At 37.7% G+C, this 21936-nt stretch overlaps 1 protein-coding gene across 1 annotated transcript in view; it reads left to right on the plus strand.

Moving 5' to 3' along the window:
* The window catches only part of pdgfc.L (platelet derived growth factor C L homeolog), a 168315-nt gene that overhangs the window by 118194 nt on the left and 28185 nt on the right, over positions 1-21936 (plus strand). The window lies entirely within an intron of this gene.

Below are 21936 nucleotides of genomic sequence, written 5' to 3' on the forward strand. Positions count from 1 at the left end.
TTCTCGCCCGAGTTGCCACCTGTAGGGACATCGGCAATTTACTAACAGGCACAGGGGCCAATTCGCTGGCGAACAGGACCGCCGCTAGAGGCCATTCACACTTGGACTTACTCCGCAAATTCACTAAAATGCGGATCGCCAGAGTTGCCTTCTTCACCTCAGACCAAGAGAAGTGCTATACAGCAGCTAGATCTTCCTCAATCTTCTGTCACATACATCATATCCTGTAAAAATGCATTAAAGTTCAAAAAACGATGCCGAATTTTCCTTTTTTTAAGCGGGATTGCCTGCAAAAGTCCTAACTTACTTTTTTTGTAAGCGGTTTTCTCCACACATTTTATTACATATGGAACATTAATTTTACAGTGGGCTCATGTGTAGGGCATTATATTAACTCTCTTGTCTTTATTAAGGTTCCCTGGACATGTTTAATATAAACCAGTAACTTAAACAATTTGCAGCAACATTTATAATAAAGAAATCCATTCATTTTTAAATTTTCTGTCCTATGCAAATTGACCTAAGCGCAAGATCACTAGCGAAGTTTCGCTAGGCACAAATAAATGCTAGCGCATCTTCGCTATGAAATGCTTGCACTGCCGAAGTAACGCTAGCGAAAAGTCGCCAGTATACCACACCTGGGACTTCGCATTTTAGTGAATCATCGTATTCGTAGCATATTTTCACCTGATGAAGTGGTGCGATGGGTAAAAAGCTGACGCTGGCAAAAATTCGCCCATTAGTGAATCTACCCCATAATTGGATAACATGGAAACTATGGGGTATATTTATCAAAGAGTGAAGTCAGAGATCGCTACAGTCCTCTAGAGTGAAATTCCACCACTCTCCATTCATTTCTAAGGGATTTTGAAAGGCGTATGAAAAAATTAACTTTCACTTTCACCCATTGATAAATCCATAGAAATTAATAGAGGGTGATGGAATTCGCCTATAGAGGACTGTGTCGATCTCTAACTTCTCTCTTTGATAAATATACCCCTATGACTCAAAACTGTGCCCATGTGTATCTTGAGACTCTTATATTTTGGTAAAATATGTTATATGAGAGTGGGGTCAGACCTTTTGAACTATATAAGTGGGTGTTGATATATTGCTTGCCTCAGTGGAAGCTTTTTCAATAGACTGCAATGAAACAGCATCTCAATGGGCCATAAATAGAAAACACTGATCTGCAGTAGGGTGGTAGGTTCCACTAATGTATAACTCAATATTGTCAGAAAGGAAAATCTACATGTGATCTCTAATCAAGCACAGTGAATGTAAAGGAGAAAGATGAAATGAAAGACATAAAGATAAACAAATGCTTGTTTCACATAAGCTCTCACATCTGTTTCTTTTCATTTAGCTGCACATTACAAGGCCAATAGAGGCAAACTCTATTGCTCACTTAAGCTGTGAAATCTGCCTTCTCGCTTTGCCAGAAAATAATTACGTTTGCCTTTAAATGAACTTATTACTTTTGCAGTATTTCAGATTCCCGGACAGGTTTAGGTCATTTGTATTTTCACTTATGGTGGGTTTTTTACACATTTGTGAAATTATAGGAACAGCTTCTGATATAAAAATGCATTAAGCATATTTGCAATAAAATAAATCTCACTTGTATTTGAACATGAGCTGGGCACATTAAAGACCATGGTCTTTAGTCTATGCAAGAGCAAATAAACATAGAAAGAAATATATTCATGCGGTAGGTTCACACAGAGCAATTGTCAGGACAGTGACAATTCTTCTTATTTCATTTCAGCTGACAGCACTGTAGCTTTACCTTAGATCAAGTAACAGTGTGTACAGGCACAGAGACTCCTGTATGTTCAATTCTTAGACCTTGCTCTCAGTCTCTTTAGTCAAACTGACCAGCCTGGGGTTTAAAGACCCCCAATCAACCAGCTGAAGTTAATCAGGGCTTACTGGCCAGTCTGCACCTCTTAATTTTATTATATACCTCACCTGTTTGGGAAACACCCATACATCCAGCTGTTGAAGCCCAACACTCCAACCTTCATCTGGAAAGGAAATCTGCATTTTGATTCGTCTTTCCAGGCCCATGTTGTCCCTTAAAGGAAAAGGGTTGGAAAACCATATACCATCTCATCATTCTCAGGTTTGTGTCTTTTATGGAGTGCAAGCATTTTAAGGTCAGTCAGCAACACCAATTGTACATCTGCTAGATAGTATCTTAGTGTCTCATTGGCCCACTTAGCAGCTAAAAACTCTTTTCCAGTTAAATAAGTATTTAGTAATTATTTTCTCTGGGAATAAAGCTTCCTGTTAAGAAAAAAGGATGGGATGCTCAACCCTATTAAATTCTTGTGAGAACACTACCCCTAAACCAACTTCAGAGGCATCTCTCTGAAGAATAAAGAATTTTGTAAGATCCAGACTTTTTAAAGTAGATGAGCTTGAAAGTAAGTTTTCAACATCATCAAAAAACGTCATTGACCAGTCTACCTTTGTTGGGGAACTTTTCTTTGTCAGGCTTGTGGGTAAGTGATTGTAGAGCAATGGGGAAAAAAGTGGCAATAGTAGCCAGAAAAAAAACCAAAAAGCACCTTACATAAGTTTTTGTCTTTGGAACTTGGAATGTGTTTGGGTGTCTTTGTGAGCCTATGATTAAGGGAGTTACTCCCAAAATGCATCAGGCATGTTTGTTTAACAGCCTGTTGCAATAAAACATTTTAATAGAGAGTGATGCCTGATTTGTGCCTTTGATATTGAGCTACTACAGCTGGGACGCTGGAGGAAGAGCACATGGGAGCTGAGCTAGAGAGACATTGGGGCGAGGAGTGAGATTTAAGTGGCCTTTTTGTTTCTACTGTCTTTGCTACATTTCTCAACTGCTTCTGTTGAGGAGGGGAGGACTGCCCTTAATTGGTCCAGATGACCTTACCAAGTTTTACTTTGAATAGTGATGAGCCAATCTGTCCCATTTTGCTTCACCAAAAAAAATTAGCAACAGGGGGAATATCCATAAAATACAATGGCCATTTTTTTGCAGTTTGCAGAGACTTTTTTAATTCCGCTTTTTTTGCAGCAATTTTTTCAGCACACAGTACATTGGAGTATATGAGCATTTTTTAGTGGTGAAAGCTGCCGAAAGATTTTGCCCATCAGTAAAAAACTACAACATCATCCAGATAGGCAGCAACACAACCTGCATGAGGGTACAACACATTGTCCCCCAACCAATAGCTTGTGAACAACACGTTGCTCCCCAACTCCTTGGAGGTAGCTCCCAGTGGCCCCAAAGCAGATGCTTATTTTTTTAATTCTAATTTTTTTTAATAAAAACCAGGTGTACTGCCAAACAGAAACTCCTGTAGCCTGCCAGTCCACTTGGGGCTACAAAATAGCCAATCAATGGCTTTATTTGGCACCCACATGAGCTTTTTTTCATGCTTGTGTTGCTCCCCAACACTTTTTACATTTCAGTTTGACTCACGGATGAAAAAGTTTGGGAACCCTTGCTCTAGAAGGTAGCAGGGGCTACATGTAGCCCAAATGGCATCATCAATGGTAAAAATCACAGGGGGTTGCAAAGGCACTTTTGGGTTTAGACTTTTCCACAAGGGGAATCTGCCAATAGCCCTTTGTTAAGTCTAAGGTTACCTCTCCTGTACTTCGTAGTGCCTCATAGGGGAAGGAAGGTGTATTAAAACTTTATCACTTGGCACAAATGTCCAAAGATGAGCATTTCTATAAACGTATTATTCCTGATTTTGTTGCACCTTCATCAAATTTTCTTTGGCAAAGTTACCAAATAGATCTAAATGGCCCTATAGATCTGTAACATAATGACATTTTAGCAGTTTTGACATGAAATTGGTTCCTTAATCAGTAAGAAAGTTAGCTGCATACAGAGCCCCGCCCTGGGGAGTAGCTCAAAACGTTTGACAGCAACTAGTTTAGCAGTAGCTGTTCTTAAAGGGAATGCTTCTTATTCTTGGAATGCTTATCTTTTGAAGAAGGTTCCAAATGACCAACAAGATCCACACCCACTCCCTCAATGGGAACATTTATTAAAGGCAAAGCGATTAAAAGGGTAGTTTTTGGACTTATTTCACTGGTTGATAGTCTGGGCATGCTGCACAAAAAGCATCAATATCCTTGTAAATTCCTGGCCTGAAAAACCTTGCATGAATGCAGTTTAATGTTTTATCTCTGCCCAAATGTCCACACCAGGGAGAAGTATGAGCCAAATTAAACACAGTCAGTCTACAGTGCTTCACTCTGCTACAATTAAATATAGGGTATATATTCTGGGCTCTGACTTTAACTAATTTATAACTGTCTCTGGTGGTACACAGTTATTTCACCACTAAACAACTGATAAAAAAAAACATATCTCCAAAAAAGCTTATTTAATAGAATCCCTTGGCAACATTTCACCGACCCCATTCCAAAGCATCCAGTGATTTATCAAACGCAAGTATGTCTAGCTTGCAATTAATTATTCATTTTCTTTGACACAGGTAGCTTTTTGACTAGCTTCTTGTAAAATTCCATTTCATTTCTAAAACCCAAACTTAACAATAAACATAATAACATTCAATGCTAGAATATCTGTCACACAGCATGCTGTTTCATTAAAGCAGATAATAAACGTTGCTATCATTTCCCTTCCACAACAAAGTGTATGAGAACTTACCAAAGCAGTATACATAATCCTTGTTAAATTGTGAGAACACAAAATGTTGTAAGATACTTGTCCCTTGCTGAAATATAAGGCTATTTTCAATGGCATATCTACAGTGTTAGCTTTTGTTTATTATAACTATGAGTAAAAGACAATGGATAGAGCAGTCCACATTATATTGACTGTTAAAGAGAATTAAAACATAACTAAAGAAGTAGGACTAAAATGTTGTACATTTATATGTTGGACTTCTATACCAGCCCATGACAACCACAGCCCTTTCACAGCCTCTATAGATGCCCCAGTAGCTCTTTTTGTAAGGCAACTAACATGCTACCCAGACACATTTTTGTGCTCTGGTTTCAAGCGACAAAATACAGTTGGGATGTACATTTTGGGACTGGTACAGAACTGTTATATTAGCAGCAGGATTGATAGCAACACCCTTTAATAAAGGACAAATATGAAATTAGCTCAAGATAGCAGTGCGTGGGTTTCAAAGTATCTATGCACATAGTATTTTAAAGGTCATCTTATTAAATTTTCAATGATTAAACAAAAGAGAAAGAACAATAATACATTTACTTTATTGAATATTAAGTAGGTAAACATGTTTTAAACAAACAGTCATTTCATAATCTCCCTTTGGTATTTTAAGGGTGGTGGCACACTGGGAGTTTTAGTCGCCTGAGTTAAATCTTTGCTACTGCAGGTGACTAATCTCCCCAAAGTGCCTTACCATCAGCAAGAATGCAAATCTCCGGCGGGATAGCCTACGTGTCACTTTGGTTTTCCAAAGTCGCCCAAAGTTTTCTTGTAAGGTACTACCCTAAGGCTGTGCATCTGGCTCAGTTATGTGAATAGGCTGGTTTTTATATCTGGATCTCATGATGGATGATGTGCTTTTCCACTGTACCATGAGACGCTTGGTGAGATGGCTCTTTAAAAATCTTGCATAACCATCTGTTACTTACTCTGTTGCCACCCAAGACCAGGTGCCTCCAATCAGTGTCGGACTGGGACATCAGGGGCCCATCAAAAAACCTTAGACAGGGGCCCAACAAAAGTTTTTAGACCAGGAGCCCACCCTCAGTACTATTTTCTTCCTCTCCTCACTCTCTATTCTCCTAGTCTCTTTTCTTTACATACTATAATCTATTATTCCACCTATTTAGCCTCTTTGTTCTCATAGAACTAGGGAATGGCCATGAAATAGGCCAAAAGTTTAGCAGCATGAGGGCCCACTGACACCTGGGCCCACCGGGACTTTTCCTGGTATCCTTGTGGGCCAGTCCGACACTGCCTCCAATTATCTATTCAAGGACCTGTATCAGCATGACCCTAAGTTATTTTCCTGTAACTTGGCATTTATCTTTTTTTTCTTGGAAGCACACTAAATCTGTATACACAGTAATTAAGCAGATAATGTTGGCCAGTCCGGTGTGTTCCTGGAATTAAAGCCGCCTGAGGTGGAGTTGTCGCCCAGCCCCCGCGCTTACCTTCACATCACTGGCAGGGATACAGGCAGGCCCGGACTGGCAATATGTGGGTTCTGGCACATGCCATAGGGTCTGCTATAAGGTCCCATATAAATTCAGTATTTAGTGGGCTGGTGGGGGGCTATTTGGGCCTCTGTGTACCTGAAATGCCAAGGTCTATTTTAATTCTCAGTCCGGGCCTGGCAGGTGGTCGCTTCACTAGTGCAGGGAGCACAATTGTGCTCTCTGCTTTCGAAAAGCCAAATTTCTGGTTTACTAACCGGAAAATTGGCTCTTAAATTTACCAGTAGCGCCCCTGGTGACTTCTGGGGAACTGTCTCACCTTGCCTAATGGCAGAAACCACCCCTGTGTGAAAAAACATTGACTCTGTTTCTGCGTAGCCCCAAAAAATTTTCTGATATCATTTAAGAATTTCATTTTTTTTTTAAAGTATTCTCACCATCTGAAGGTTTATACATTGGGGCTGTAAGGTATGGGATCCATATTTACCACTACAACTACTAAAAACATTTTACAAAAATATTGCTGTCAACATGGATTTATATAGCTTAATTAACATCAAAAACCAGCCACTGTGTATTACTACAGAGAGAAAGAAAAGTATTTAATTTGTTATTTTATGCAGTGCCATAAATTGTAGAACCAACAGTACTAAAACTCAAGCACCAGAGTTGCAGAGCCATTGAATTTACATTTGGAGGTTCTTGTTAATACTATGGGAAAAGCATGTTGCCCTTTCACAGTTAGAACAGTGGCCCACAAAAGAGATCAAAGGTAATTGAGGGCACTCTGGGCTACAAGAGCTTGCACATTTATATTGTTTTAAAAATTTGTATTTAAGGTACACAAAAGAGATCACTGTACTAGGGATGTAGCGAACTGTTCGCCCGCGAACTAGTTCGCGCGAACTTCGACCGTTCGCGTCCGCCGAATGTTCGCGAACGTTTGGGAACGTTCGCATTTTGAGTTCGCGTTCGATCGTTCGACCATTCGACCATTCGAATTCCTTCGACCGCTAAAAATCAAACGATTTCCATTCGTTCAAACGATTGTAAGCATTCGATCGAATGAAAAGCATTCGATCGAATGGCTTCGATCGTTCGATTCGAATGAAAATCCTTCGATCGAATGATTAAAATCCTTCGATCGTTCAAATCGAACGATTTTAGCGGGTGTTCGAAGTTCGCAAACTGTTCGCGAACGTTCGCATTTTTTGCCGGTGTTCGCGAACGGCGTTCGCGAACACCAAATCGGCAGTTCGCTACATCCCTACACTGTACCACAAAACAGAACAATATAGTTTGGTTAATACTTTTTTTTAACTGAATTGTCCAAGCTTTGATATTATGCGTCAGTTCATTTAAATGTAGAGATTTGACAACTTTAGGCTACTGCTGTAATCACAGCCACCATTATTTATGGGGATTAAGAGTCAAACTTGTCAACAGCAATCATTGAGTCTGGTGTTATATATCCATCCTGGTGTTATATATCCATCCTGCAGACAAAAAGCTCTTTTCAGCTTGAGTGCAAAAAGGGTTTTGTGTACTTACCCTTTACTTTCAGATATTCCACATATCTAAAGCTTGGAATGACAAGGTATACAAAGCCCTATGATTATTTCTCTAGGAACTATGTACTGCTTAGAAAGCCTTCGGTATATTAGCCTATTAAATTAATCAAAATAAATTTAAAAAAAGCATTTGTTAAAGGGGTTGTTCACCTTTTGGTGTAGAGCGTGATATTCTGAGACAATTTGCAGTTGGTTTTAATGTTTTATTATTTGAGGTTTTTATTCAGCAGCTCTCCAGTTTGCAACTTCAGCAATATGGTTGCTATGGTCCAAATTACCCTGGAAACCATGCATTGATTTGAATAAGAGACTGAAACATGTATAAGAGATGGCATGACTAGAAAGATGAGTAATAAAAAGTAGCCATAACAGTAAATTTGTAGCCTTACATAAGATTTGTTTTTTTAGATGAGGTCAGTTATTATTTGAAATTGATACAAGTAATGGTCATTATCTTATTAACAACTTTATATTTTTTCTATAGAAATACATTGGAAAACATATCTGAATATAACAATATTTGCAGTTGTACTAAATCCTACTAAATCCTGCCATATAGGAAAGGCACCCTTTGTTTTTGGTTTTTCTTCATCTTCTGGATTGCTGTGAACATACAATGCTTGCCTCAAGTATCAAACAAGCACAACACAATATAATGTATCACATTCCAGGGTCTTCACACTCAAAGGTCCTTGTCTAGGGCAATTGCAATAATATTGCCTCCAAAACAAGTTTACACCTCTGCCCCTTTGCCCCAAATAAACTGTGCCAGTTTCCCCCAAGCTCAGCCCTATGTCTGCCCCTTAATAAAATGCTTGCCCTTTGATCGATTTCCCCTTTTTATGTTACCCACTAGGGCAGCCCTGGCACACCCCCAAGCTATGACAAATAGAACATCCAACCCCTTGCCCACCAACCCCCCTTGTACAACCAAGGGTGGGAGGGCAGGACACTGTCTTCTCTTCTGTGTGTCCACGAGGTAATGCCCACACTGCCTATACCCTGTAATACCTCCTCCCAACACCTATCTTCCAAAAAAAAAACATTTCCAATTTCCCTTTTACTTAAAGGGATTCATTTAGCCCCATGTCAAGGGCCTGTCTCTCTACCTGTCCCAGGATCACTTTTGGGCCCACATTACTGTTGACAGCAAGACCTTCACAGCCTCTTTCCAAATCAATATAGATGCATCCACAACATAAATAGACAGTATATAGGTGAGTTTGATGAAATCTTTATGACCATCTTTCTCTCTCTTTATTACTAACAAAATAAACCATGTTCAAATTAAAATGACTATACAGATCACATCTCTATATCAGTATAAAGCAAATTACACTTGAATGATAATTGCTATCTTTGAGATGTGTGTCCTACTATTTCCTTGCACCTTGCAGTCCAAACCAATAAACTGATTTTATTCCATATTATCACCCTCTAAATCTTGGCATGTCTCCTGGACAGATGTGTTCTCTGATCTGAAAAATATAGTTGTTAAAGAAAATCTGTTCTTGAGCAAAAGGTCTACAAGCTGCAGTTAAAATGACAAATAGAATCAGGGGATTTGCTGGCAGATAAGTGACAACTGCATTCTGCTCAGCAACATCCAGTGCACTCCATATCCATAATAATTTAGATTAATTAGATTAATTCAGATTATTCTCATTTATCGGAGGTTGCAACAATTAAGGTTTGAAATTAGATAATTTCATTAGAGAAATTGTACTAAATTTATAGGTGCACTATGGCTTTCAATGGTGGATTCCTTGACCAGATCCCCTGTTTAAAGAGGTCCTACCTAGCCCTATAAATAATACACTGACTTTAAACTGTAAATATTTTGTAAAGTCTATTGATGAGTGTGCATAGCCCACATTCCTTCTCAAAAACAGAAAGCTTAACTGACACAACACATTGGCAGCTGCCTTTGGTAATTCTTGGTGTTCTGCCATCCTCGGTTACTTTGTTGTTTAATTGCTGCAAAGTGCAGTATTATTGTGATTTATCAGTGCTCATCAGTGCTAATAACAGCAGGCTTTGACTATAACTCTGAGCATTTTATAAACTTTATCAAGTTTGGTGAATCTGGGCCAAAATCATAACTGCAGTATTTGTAATCTGATTTAATGAAGAACTGAAGTAATAAGACGTTTGTGCTAGTAATTAAATAATCATTATTCGGGGATTATAACCTTGATATAATCTTATTTTGTCAGCTTGCTTCTTTTATAAATTCTAGATTAAAATACCTCCTGCTTGCAAGCCAAGATGCTTATTCCTTTACAGTCACACCCATTTATAGTTTTTTTTTGGCTCCAGATAACAATAATGTACAAATCCTGTAGCCTTGGCAACCATACGTACAATAATATAACAATAGCAAGATATTTTTAAAATGATGTTTACAGCCTTTTATGTACTATTGTTTAATCAAGCAACTAAACAACTGCTGTAAATTTCAATATTCATGAAAACAATTGGATCCCAACATGGAAGCTCCCATATGGTAGTGTACTTAAGGGGAAATGTATTTTGCAGTTGTTCAAATTGACTTAAAAAGAACTACCATCCCCAGACCCAGGATATCAGGTCCTAGGGATGGAAATGCCGCAATAGTAAAAAATATATCTCCTTAATAAGAATGCAGATGGGAGGTGAGCTAAAGAGGAGAAAGTCACAAAAAGTCCCCTACATTGTCTCTGACTGAAATTGCAGCATTCAAAATACATTGTAGTCAATTGAATGGCAAAATTACACTGTGAATGTGGTGTTTTAGGCTATTATGTGTCCTACTTGTATCAAAATAAAGATCTACAGTGATTGTTACATTGTCAGTCAGTTTTTTTTTGGTCTGGGGCATAGGCACCTGGACCTCATGTCAACATCGGTGAGCTCCATCCTTAATTACTGCATTTTGCTGCTGGCAAAAAAATGTTGCAAAACTGAGGCAAAAATTCATAGGTGAAAAACTGCATCATCAAAAAAAGCGTTGGAATAGTCACGCACATAAAATTTTGCATTTTGCACCCATTGACTTTAATGCATTTGGACAAAATAGGTGCACATATAAAAACTGACGCGCGTCAAAATAATTTTGACGCCCAATGTGTTTTGCAAATTTTTCTCCGTTTCGTGACAAATTTGCCCATCATTAGTTACTTAGCCTTTTGTTTAGCAGCTCTCCAATTTAGTATTTCAGTGTTATCTGGTTGCTAGGGTCTTAAGCTCCATATAGACGCGACGATTCTTCTTGCCGAACGACCGATTTTAGGGAAGCCCGACCAATCTTTTGAAATTATCGTGCAGTTAGTGGGATTCGAACTATCGTACATCTTACGATTTTTCGGCCGACATCTGTCAGGAAATTGATCGGCCAGGTCAAAAAATCTTTGTCGGTCCCAGTGCAATCTATCTATGTTTGCAGGGCCAAGCAGGCAGCTCCCCTTTGTTTTCCTGGCAAATTGGTCTTTTTAGTTGATGGTAAATTCGTACGATCGTTCTGAGAAGATCGTGGTCTCACGATCAGGATCTGATCTTTTAAAAATCTCAACATCTATGGCCAGCTTTACTGTCAGGGCCAAATTTACATATTGGGCGCCCCTAGGCCCACTGCCGTTTGTCGCCCCTATCCCCTCCCCATTTTCATCTGGACCAGAGCAATAGGGATTGGCGCATGGGAAATTAAAAAAATGATTGTATCTCCAGTGAATCTCCAGTGTTTTTGAACCAATGTGGGTGTGGTTGGGAAGCATGCCGCCCCCTAAAATCCTGCCGCCCTAGGCCTGGTCCTAGGTGGCCTTCCACAAATCCGGGCCTGCTTACTGACGAAGCGAACAAAGGCGAACAATTGCAGAACTGCTAGGAATAGGACATTTAAAAGCATACTAACCCTTATATGTAATATAAGGCACTAAGTTTGCCCAGGAGCAGTAACCCATGGCAACCAATAAGAAGTTTGCATTTAAACAGGTGACTAGTGAATTCTACCTGCTGATTGGTTGCTATAGGTTACTGCCTCTGGGCAAACACAATGCCTTGCAAACTTCTGTGATTTTCTTTCTTTATGCTTCTGGTAATAGAACATGCAAAGCATTGTGGGAATTGACTGGAGTAGAGTTAGCTGCTATAATATAATATTGTTTTAATGTTACATGTAATTAAGATGAGTAATGCAGGCTATATTAAAGGGCAGACAGACATGGCTTCAAAATAAATTACATTTCTAAATACCACTGAAAGGTTGTAATTAATGCATACTAGAAAATTTTATATTTATATAATTGTTTTAACTTTAATGTAAAAAATGGGATTTTAATGTTTAACAGAAAATGTAATAAACGTTATGAAATCTGTTCCAAATACTTAAATGAGGTTGCATCTTATTTTTTTTATTTGTTATATAATTGGATATGGCTTATATTTTCCCTGGAATGATTTCAGGGACAAAAAGACGTGTGAAAGACAAATTTACAAATAGAAAATTCAAGAACACAGTGGCATTGAAGAACTGATAGAAATGCAAGTTTATGTAAAGAACAGGCCTTGCCATTGCATATACAGCATTAAATAACCAATGTTATACATACAGTATAGTGGTACCTAGCACCCTAAATTAATCTATTCTGCATTCTTTTATTGTAGTTCATTTTTCTGTTGTAACGGAAAATATAGTATCTCTGATGTTATCCTTTAAAAGATCCATTGTAGGAGATTGTGTCAATCCCAGACTTAAACAGTCTTTGCATGGGACTTGGGGACAAGTATCTTACAATGTCTGCAGGAGTGTATGCTAGTACCTGGTGTACCTGCCACTGTCAGACAAAAAAGCTGTGTTTCTTTAGATATATCTTTCTTTGTATTTTATAGAGAAGTTCATAATAAAGAGATATGGAAAAGACAGCAACCTCCATGCATAAACCATTATCACTGAGTTGATTACAGAAGGGATTTCAGATCTGTAGCTACTGAGCAGTTACTAAACTACTACTCCAAGTACCCTCTTACTGTAGTCATTTGCCAAAAGCCTTTGTACACTATGTTCTCTTCATTTGTCAATAACAGTTATAGAGTTTGATTCCATTTAGACCTTAGCCCTGAGAACATGTCCTGTAGTATAATGCTAACATCAAGTTGATAGCTGAGAAGAAGCATGATGAAAAGTAGGTCTAAGTTTAGCAACGTTACAAAAATAAACCAACGTTAGGATCTGGAAGTAATGCAATCTGCCCTGCATACATATGGGTCACAACCAGTGTCGTTTTTTTTCTCAGTGCAAACAGAGAACCTGTATTCTGACACTGATTAACTAAAATGGAAGTTCTTGAGAAAGGGCATTGACTAGTACTGCAGAAAAGGAATGCTGTAGATAATAGCTGATATATTTCTGTGTTGTTCTAATGACTTTACTACAGTATAATGCAACTTTTGTAAAAGCACTTTGAATTTGGAAAAAACACATATCTGCAAGCATTTATCTGCACACTGGTTGATCTCTTATCCAATAGAAGCCCGCAGACAGCAAGACGTCAGTTGCACACTGTAAACATTCAATTAATTTTTAACCCTCCAGTTTTAAGGCCTTACCCTTGTTCAGTAATCATATGCAAGTGGGAGATATAGGTTCATGCACTGACCCACCCCTGATCCCTGACTGGTAGAAAGGAGTGATTAAAAACAAAATAATGGCCTTACATCTACATTCTTTTATCTGCTTCAGTGGCGTGTCACACTATTCAGTTGAAAAGTTAAATTGTATGAGAACATGAGCCAATGTTAGAGTTACATATATGATTTACCCTTTAGAGCAGTGATCCCCAAAGAGTGGCTTGCCAGAAACCTGTTGCTCACTAACCAAAATGTTGCTCCCAGTGACCTATGGTGCCTATTTTCTAATTCCGGGCTTGGAGGCAAGTTTCGGTTGCATAAAACCAGGTGTAATGCCAAACAAAGCCTCCTGTAAGATGCCAGTCCAAATCCAAAGGAAAATCCAAAGATTGGAGCTTGTCTTCATTTGTGCAACTGAAAGAATGTGTTGTGCTTATATAAGCAAGAAGCCAGCCTGGCAGGGCATTTAATGAATAAAAATCAACTCTCAAACTGATTGCATGGTATGTACCAGAACAGGTATCCCTGTGCCACTGTGGGCTCTACAGACTTTTCTCCCATCATGTCACAGTGAATTACTTGCTAGTGCGTACACAGAACTAGAAGGAACCCTGGACCACTTTAATATATCTGCACATAAGATAAACTTGCTCAACTTTATCCTCTTTTCTATAGAACAAAGTATACTGTAGTTTCACTACTTAAGTTGAGTTGATCCTCTGACAGTTTTCTTTGTTCAGAAAATAAATCTCTGCAGCTGTTTGATTAGATGTTTTCCAAGAGATATTACTTAGCTCACTGCAGTCATATTCCAAAGATAACGGTACGTTTATAATTTACAGGCCCAGATTTATGGCTTGGCCACAAAGGTTCGGGCCTAGGGCAGCAGATTATTAGGGGCGGCATGCCGCCCAGCCGCTCTATGGGGAGCACTAGGGACGCGCAGCTACCCAGTGCTCTGGAGCTTTTGTGCACCCACAAGGGGTTGTGCGGCAGCCGCTAGGGGTGCCCGCCCGGTAGATCTGGCGCTGATGATTTACATTTTAAACACAAACGCATGAAATATGCTACAACATTTCACACAGTGCTTTTCTTTACCATAAGCATGTGTAAAAATGTTCGGAAAATATATTAATCCCACTGTCCAAATGCACTGCTATTCAAACCCCGTGTAGGAGTGCAACATTCCCCGATCGGGTCATAGATTTGGTATTGGTGTATTGGTAGTCGGCATAAAAAGAACTTCACAGCATAGGATATGCTCTTTGAGTGCTCTCATCAATTTATTTAAATTATTTAAAAAAAAAAAATAAAGTATCTGATTAAAATGAGATTCCATAATTCGGAGCTTTCTAGATAACAGGTTTGCAGGTTAATGAATCCCATACCTGTAATAGATTATAGACAACATGGCTACATAATAATAAGAATGAACTATAAAAACAATACAAAACTTACATTTATTATATTTAACAGTGGTTGCTTCTTTGTGTGTCAACTATGCCATGGGGGAAAGGATCTGGAGCCTGAGCAGAAATATGTACTGATATCTATAAACCATATGCAAGTGTACTGGTAAAAAAAGGTACAGCCTTGAAGCAAAATATATGTGGCAAGTAAATGTTTACAATCATCATGGCACTGAGTTTTGCAAGTAAAGTGCAGGCTAGTTAAAAAGAATCCTAAAATAGCAGGCATGCCATCTGTTCTTCTTCAAGCCAGACTGTTATGATTCCTTAACTGCCACAAAGTTGTCTTTTAGATTCTTGTTTCCTGGCATGATCCTCTCCATCATTTTAGGAGAAAAAAATCAGCATCTCAATGTAAATTACAAGTGTTTAACATTGCATGAAATAGCCAGGGTTGTATCCGAATAGTTTCTCAATGAAAGCAATGCTCATTGCCAAACAAGACAAGAAGCATTCAGTTTCTGCCTTTAACTCATAATTTGAAATCTGCTCCAAGTGTTAGCTAGACAATAACAGTCCCTTTATGTTAATGCCATGAACCTTTATAGGACTTATATAGCCCATTGAGGACATTTACCGTTATTTAAGGACATTTATCAGTTTCATTTAATCATATAGCACCATCTGTGTATGCAGCATTTTACAGGCTAGCAGAATAGAGAAATAATTGGCCATGTTGCTCAGTCAGTAATAAGGGAAGGTATAATTATATTAATTTACTAAATCAAAGTCAGGAAATCAATCGATGTAATGCTCATAATTGGGATTGGGGTGCCTGTTTATACACTTCCTATGAAGGGTGCAAATATTTGAAGAGTAGTGATGACGTTATTATATGTAATGTTTCAACAAATTTTGTACAATAATATAGTGCAACACCTCCTATAGTCCCAAGGCAGGAAATTCACCACATACAGTAGAACCCCACTTTACGTTTTTCACTTAATACAAATGTAAAATTTGTGAAAATGTAAAGTGTAAAGTCTGGGCAGCCCCCTGGGATTGTATGATTCACGGTGCACAAAAACATACCAAACAAACCATACTTGTTAGGTCACATGAGCCAATTAACAGACAGAGTTGTGTCTTTTGCTTCCACACTTCTTCCTGTTACAGTTAGAGTTGTAGTATTTCTGGTCAGGTGATCTCTGAGGCAGCACACAGACCATCACAAAATGGCGGCTGAAGGGAAAAGATGTAAAAAGGCAATATTTACTTATTCGAGTTTATATTATATATATATATATATATATATATATATATATATATATATATATATATATATATATATATATATATATATATATAATATTCGAGTTTGGTGAGATTCTTTAATGTGACACTTAATATGATATAAACTATCTGTTGCTTAAGTATTCAATGGGAATGTGAGGCGGTATTACTCTCTAACTTGGGGGTAGACATATTAAAAAGTGAAGATAGAGATAACCACAGTCTGCTAGAGTGAAATATCGCCTCACTCCATTCATTTCTATGGGATTTTTAAAGGCGTATTTATCAAAGGGTGAACTTTCACCTTTTGATAAATACGCCTTTATATATCCCATAGAAATGAATGGAGAGAGGAAGTATTTCACTTGAGCGGACTGTGGTGATCTCTAACTTCACTCTCTGATAAATATACCCCATAAAATCGAAATAAGTGTGCCTCTTTCATGGTTTAGCTCAACAATATCCAAAATAATGATTTATTATTACAGATAACCTAATTTTTAAAAAGCTCCTTTACAAAAAAAAGAACATTTCCAAATTAGTAGCCCCCTTTATTTTGCATTGTGTCAATTTTAATGCAATGCTGGTTAGTTTCTTTGTGCTTAATGATGTTGTGGGGAGTTAGAGCTCAGTGCTGCTTCTAAGTGCTACCACCGCATAGAACAAAATCCCTCTGGATTCCTCAGTGTGATATTTTGTAAATATGCCCCTATGTTTATCTCTGCTTGTCAAGAATAGTTACAGTTAGTCATGGAATGTTATGAATCACACAAACCTCTTTGGGTGATATTTTTATAATATTATTATCATTGCAAATAATATTCTAAAATAACAGTTATCTGGGTTAACAACCCTTAGTGAAGCAGGATATTCATTTAAATGTGAAGCATTGGCTTCATTTGACCTTAGGCAAGACTTTTCATAGCCTTGGGCCAAAAGCACCAAAAAGTATATAAGTATAAAATATACAAAGCAGGGATTAGCTGTCCCCAAAATGTGCTGCCTGCTGCCTAACGAGCTTCATAGCCTAAATATAGCAGGGGTATATTAAGGTATTAATACATTTTACATTTTTCATGTTGATATTTGCTGAAATTCACCAGTTACAGCAGGTACAGTCTGTCAGCTCAGACAGTGTTGGTGGTAGCCAGAATTAAAATGTTAAAATGTAACACAGTGTGTGAAACAAGTTTATTATTTATCCAGTATAGTGAAGTGACTTTTTTGGGGGGTGGGGTTCAGCACAGAATACAGAGTGAGGCTGATACACGCCAGCAGATATTCTGATGCCATTATACAGCGCTTAGATATATTTCGTCACCATGTGAATTTACCAGCAAGACTAATTACTTATCTTTTCTGTTTAACAACAAAACCCTAAATGGTTTTCTCACAACAAAGATCTCTTCACCCAGTAGGTGCTGAACTCCTATATCCACATTTTCAGTTTTGATTGTACTTAATGCATATGATATAATTAATGCACATTGTAGATGCACTAATATACTGTACAATGAGGAAACACAATCACTGTTCTATAAATATAATTATTAATAGTTAGCCAAAAATGAGGACGTTATCCCCTTTTATATGGGTTCTAGAGTGCATTGCGCTGTACTATTAACTGCAAAATGATAAGGGGTTATCTGAAACTGTAGTAACAAACAAACTGTGTTGGGAACACAGCAAACAATCACTTAGCTTCAACCACATACTGTCACAATACTGTATGAAGAGTCAAAAACATACATTTTTGGCCTAATGGCAGGCACCATGGCTCAACATCAGCAGAAAGCATTTCTGACAACCAAAAAAGATTTGAATTTAGAGACACGGGGGGTCATTTACTAAACTCCCAATTACAAAAAAAGCCTGAAAAATGTGTTTTTTTAGTATAAAATACACATTTTAGTGGAAAAAAAAATCACAAATTTTTTAGAATTTATTTTATACCGAGGACGGAAATCTGAAGTCTGAATCAAAAAATCCGGCATCTCAGACTTGCCGAGGTTGCAAATAAATCAATGGGAGAAGTCCCAAAGATTTTTTAATCTGCAGTGGGTTTCGTGCGATAATCCAAAGTTTTTTGGTCGGAGTTTAAATAAAATAAATTCGGATAAATAACCCCTAAATGTCTAGATACTGTTTGAGCCATTTGTAGCTGTAGATCATGGTTGAGCATCTCCAAACAAAGATTTAAACTATTAGTACACGTGAGTCTGTATAATTTTAATCAATAACCTTTCATTAACTAAGGCTAAACCTAATCACTGTCTAGTTAACGCTCTTGAAGTCTTGTCTTGGCCCACAAACAAGCTAATATAACATAACAGCTTTTTTTTTTTTATCTAGAGAGCTACTTTTTTAAGCCCAATGTATCTACATCTACACTGTGATTGCAGCCCAAACCAGAATGTCTACTGTCTGTTCTGTTGTACAGAAGCTGTCCCTCCAGTATAGTGTGCTATTGTGGCCCCAAAGAGGCTTTTCCACAGAATGTCCACAATAGCACACTATACTGGAGAGACAGCTTCTGTACAACAGAACAGACTACTACCTCATTTCTTCAATGAAACATCAAAAATCATTATTTCATTTGTAGAGTCAGGGATAACATTAACAGTGGCCAAATATGATCAGACTTGATACAATTTGGATACACCCATGGGTGGCAAAATCACACTGTGAGGAAACAGGCTGGATCACTCTTTGGTAATGCAGGCGTGTACAATTACAGATTCGCCAATGGCCCCACACACATGCAACACTGATTCAAATGTAGTGCGATCACATCAGAATGACTGGACATACTGTTTTGCAGGAAGCCCACACTCACCCACCCTGGATTATAGTGTTTGGCTGGGGAGTGATCAAAGTTTATGAAACACTGATGCTTGTGTGACCAGCTCCTTTCCTATCTTCATCTGGAAAATTGCTTACTACAACTGGCACAAATTCAAAAAAAATGATAACCAATCTTTATGTTGCCCTCAGCCTATTTGATCCACTAAGGCTTATGTTTGCCAGGTAACTATTGTTGTAGATCTGACTAGAAAGGTGGAATCTGGCACTGTGATCCGTTACCATAAGCCTTGTGGATTCTGTGACCTTAATAAACATGCGAGTGATCTTGTTACAAGTTCCTCCTTTGCACATTTGCTCTACTAATGCTTCTTGCCACAGTTATACAAGTCCTGTATTCCATTCTCTTTTCCACTGTCACTTTTCTGTTATGTGATTCCTTTTCACTTACCTACTCTCATACTCCTTGCGTAGCATGCCAAACAACTTTCACACCCAGAAGTTTATTGCTACAGTCAGTTCTACAGACTGGAAGGCTTTGTAGAGAGTACAGTCCCATGTGAAATCTCACATCAATACGCTCTGTACATAAGTATCACTTAGGATCTCTCGGCATCCTCTTTTGGGCTAGTTGCCTTTCACCACCTGGAATTTTTCATTCTTATTTTTTCCCTGGCTGGTTGTTTCAAATCGAGTACCTCATTCTCTTCTGCCTGTCACATGTTTCCAATTCATTCTGAATTTTCTACAAAATCATCGTTTCCCCAAAGGCAACAGTGCCTTCTTTCATGTCTCACATCTCAGTCTGCATCTTCAGTGCATACATTATGGGCCAATATTCTATTACATCTCTGGATTGAGCATAATTTATAATATCCCTTGGTACGGGTTGTTTCTCTGTCTGTTATGACTCGACTCTCTAAATGTGTTTTTCAACCTAAACTACACCCACTGCTGGTTACAGAAGATATAAAGGTAATATAGATGGCTATGTATAGACTTTTGAGACCCAAAGAGTTTTCTAAAGGCTGAAATTGCAAGCTGAGTCAATAGAATTTATGAAAAAGAAAGTTACAAATTTATTGAAATCTCAAATTATTTTAAAAATAAAAATTCAACCCAATTCCCAACCATGATTTACAGGTTCAACAGGTTTTAGCTGGAGTATTTTCAGATTCAGATTATAAGCAGCTTTGGAGCATGATTAATCTCAATAAACTTTGAGTTTTTGTGACTTTTTCGGTCGTTTGAAAACAACTACTTTTTCGAGTTATCATCCAAAACCCTAGACTTTTTTGGATTTTTGAACAAAAACCATTGTCAAAAAGACCTCAAACATCATGAAGGCAAAAAAAAATCTTCTACTTGTAAAAGGGACATCTGTCATTGACTTTTACATGACTTCAAAAGGTTTTAGCTGGAGTATTTTTTGGATTTTTAGCAGCTTTGGCGCACAATAAATTTGAAAAAAATCAAGTTTTTTTTCCTCTAAAAATTAGGCTTTTCCCCTTAAAAACTCAACCAGAAAAATCAGAGGCTTAATAAATAGGCCTCTATAATAAAGGTTTGTGCTTTTGATGCCAATTTTACCTTGCACAAGCCAGTCTTTTGGTGCCATATATATCAGTGTAAATAACCATAAGGGACTGCCACTGTATTGTAGTCTTTTTATGCTCATGTGTTTTCTCTTTCTATACATTGCCAATTGCAAAAGCTAATAACATCAATATTAAGTAGCCAAGAGTTATTTTTGTTTCCACATGTTGATACTGAATGCTGACATCTAAAGGATTTCCCTCTTACACAAAACCAGTGTTGAAGCCAAGTCCAATTGAGAAAAAAATGTTGATAGAAAATGCAAACGAAAACTGTATCTGTCTCAAACATGTTTTATTTGTTCCCCAGCTGTTTGTAAAAATGTATGATCATTGCTCAATCTACGAGGCACACACCAATAATTTGCTTGCCTTTAGAATATGTCCAGACATGTCTCAAGCTAGAATTTGGCAGTTAATATCCTTTTTTTTTTCTTAAAGAATTTAAATAATACAAAAAAAGAAATCTTGGAGAATATGAATGCAGTTTAACTGTAGTTCCATGTACAGTTATAAATTGTATGCAGATCAAGTAAATAATTAATAGGGATACAAGAACTGTTCCAACCTGTGTCTAGAAAGGCAAAGTTTTGCTGCATTTTAAGCTCATTACCGTGGCAATCTGAATGACTGGAGCTAAAGGGTGGATCTAAAGAGTGCAGAGGGTTGTGGTCATTTGCAGACAGTCGAAAGCTGCGTACAAAGTGCAAAAAATGGCCAATTGTGTTTCATTTGACATAGCAAATAAGGTCATTTATGTCATAAAACCGTTTGCTTCTTCTTTATTCTCTGAATCCTGACCTGAGTGATCATGAAACATTTCTGATTCTCTTGTTCTCTCCAGTCATAACATGGTCCAATGCCCATCTTTTTTATTTACATATATCTGATTCTTTCCTCTCTTCTAAAACTGTCTACATTTTATTTTAAGAGTTTTATGTCAAAGTTTTTTGACTCTGATGCTCTGCAGGGCCACTGAAAACTGCATGTAGATCACAAAAATACCATCTAGCACTCGTAAAAATGTCAATAAGCTGCACAAATAAACTGAAAAACATTACTATTGTGTTTTAAGGTCTGCTATAATACAGGTATAGGATCCCTTATCCAGAAACCCAATATCCAGAAAGCTCCGAATTAGGGAATGGCTGTCTCCCATAGACTCCATTTTATCGAAATAATCAAAATTTTTAAAAATGATTTCCTTTCTCTCTGTAATAGACTTAAGGCATGAAGACCCAAATTACGGAAAGATCCGTTATCCGGAACAACCCCAGGTCCCGAGCATTCTGGATAACAGGTCCCATAACTATATATATATATATATATATATATATATATATATATATATAAAAAATCTTTATTTGGTAGAAATCAAGACCTGGGTTGTGCTTTCCACCATATAGTTCATATTGTATGTTATAATCTATTTGTCCTTCATTTAGAGAATTATATAATCTGTTATGAGTAGAGATGAAAAAACTATTTCACCCAGCACAGTTT

Source organism: Xenopus laevis, chromosome 1L, assembly GCF_017654675.1.
Source record: "Xenopus laevis strain J_2021 chromosome 1L, Xenopus_laevis_v10.1, whole genome shotgun sequence".
NCBI lineage: Eukaryota > Metazoa > Chordata > Amphibia > Anura > Pipidae > Xenopus > Xenopus laevis.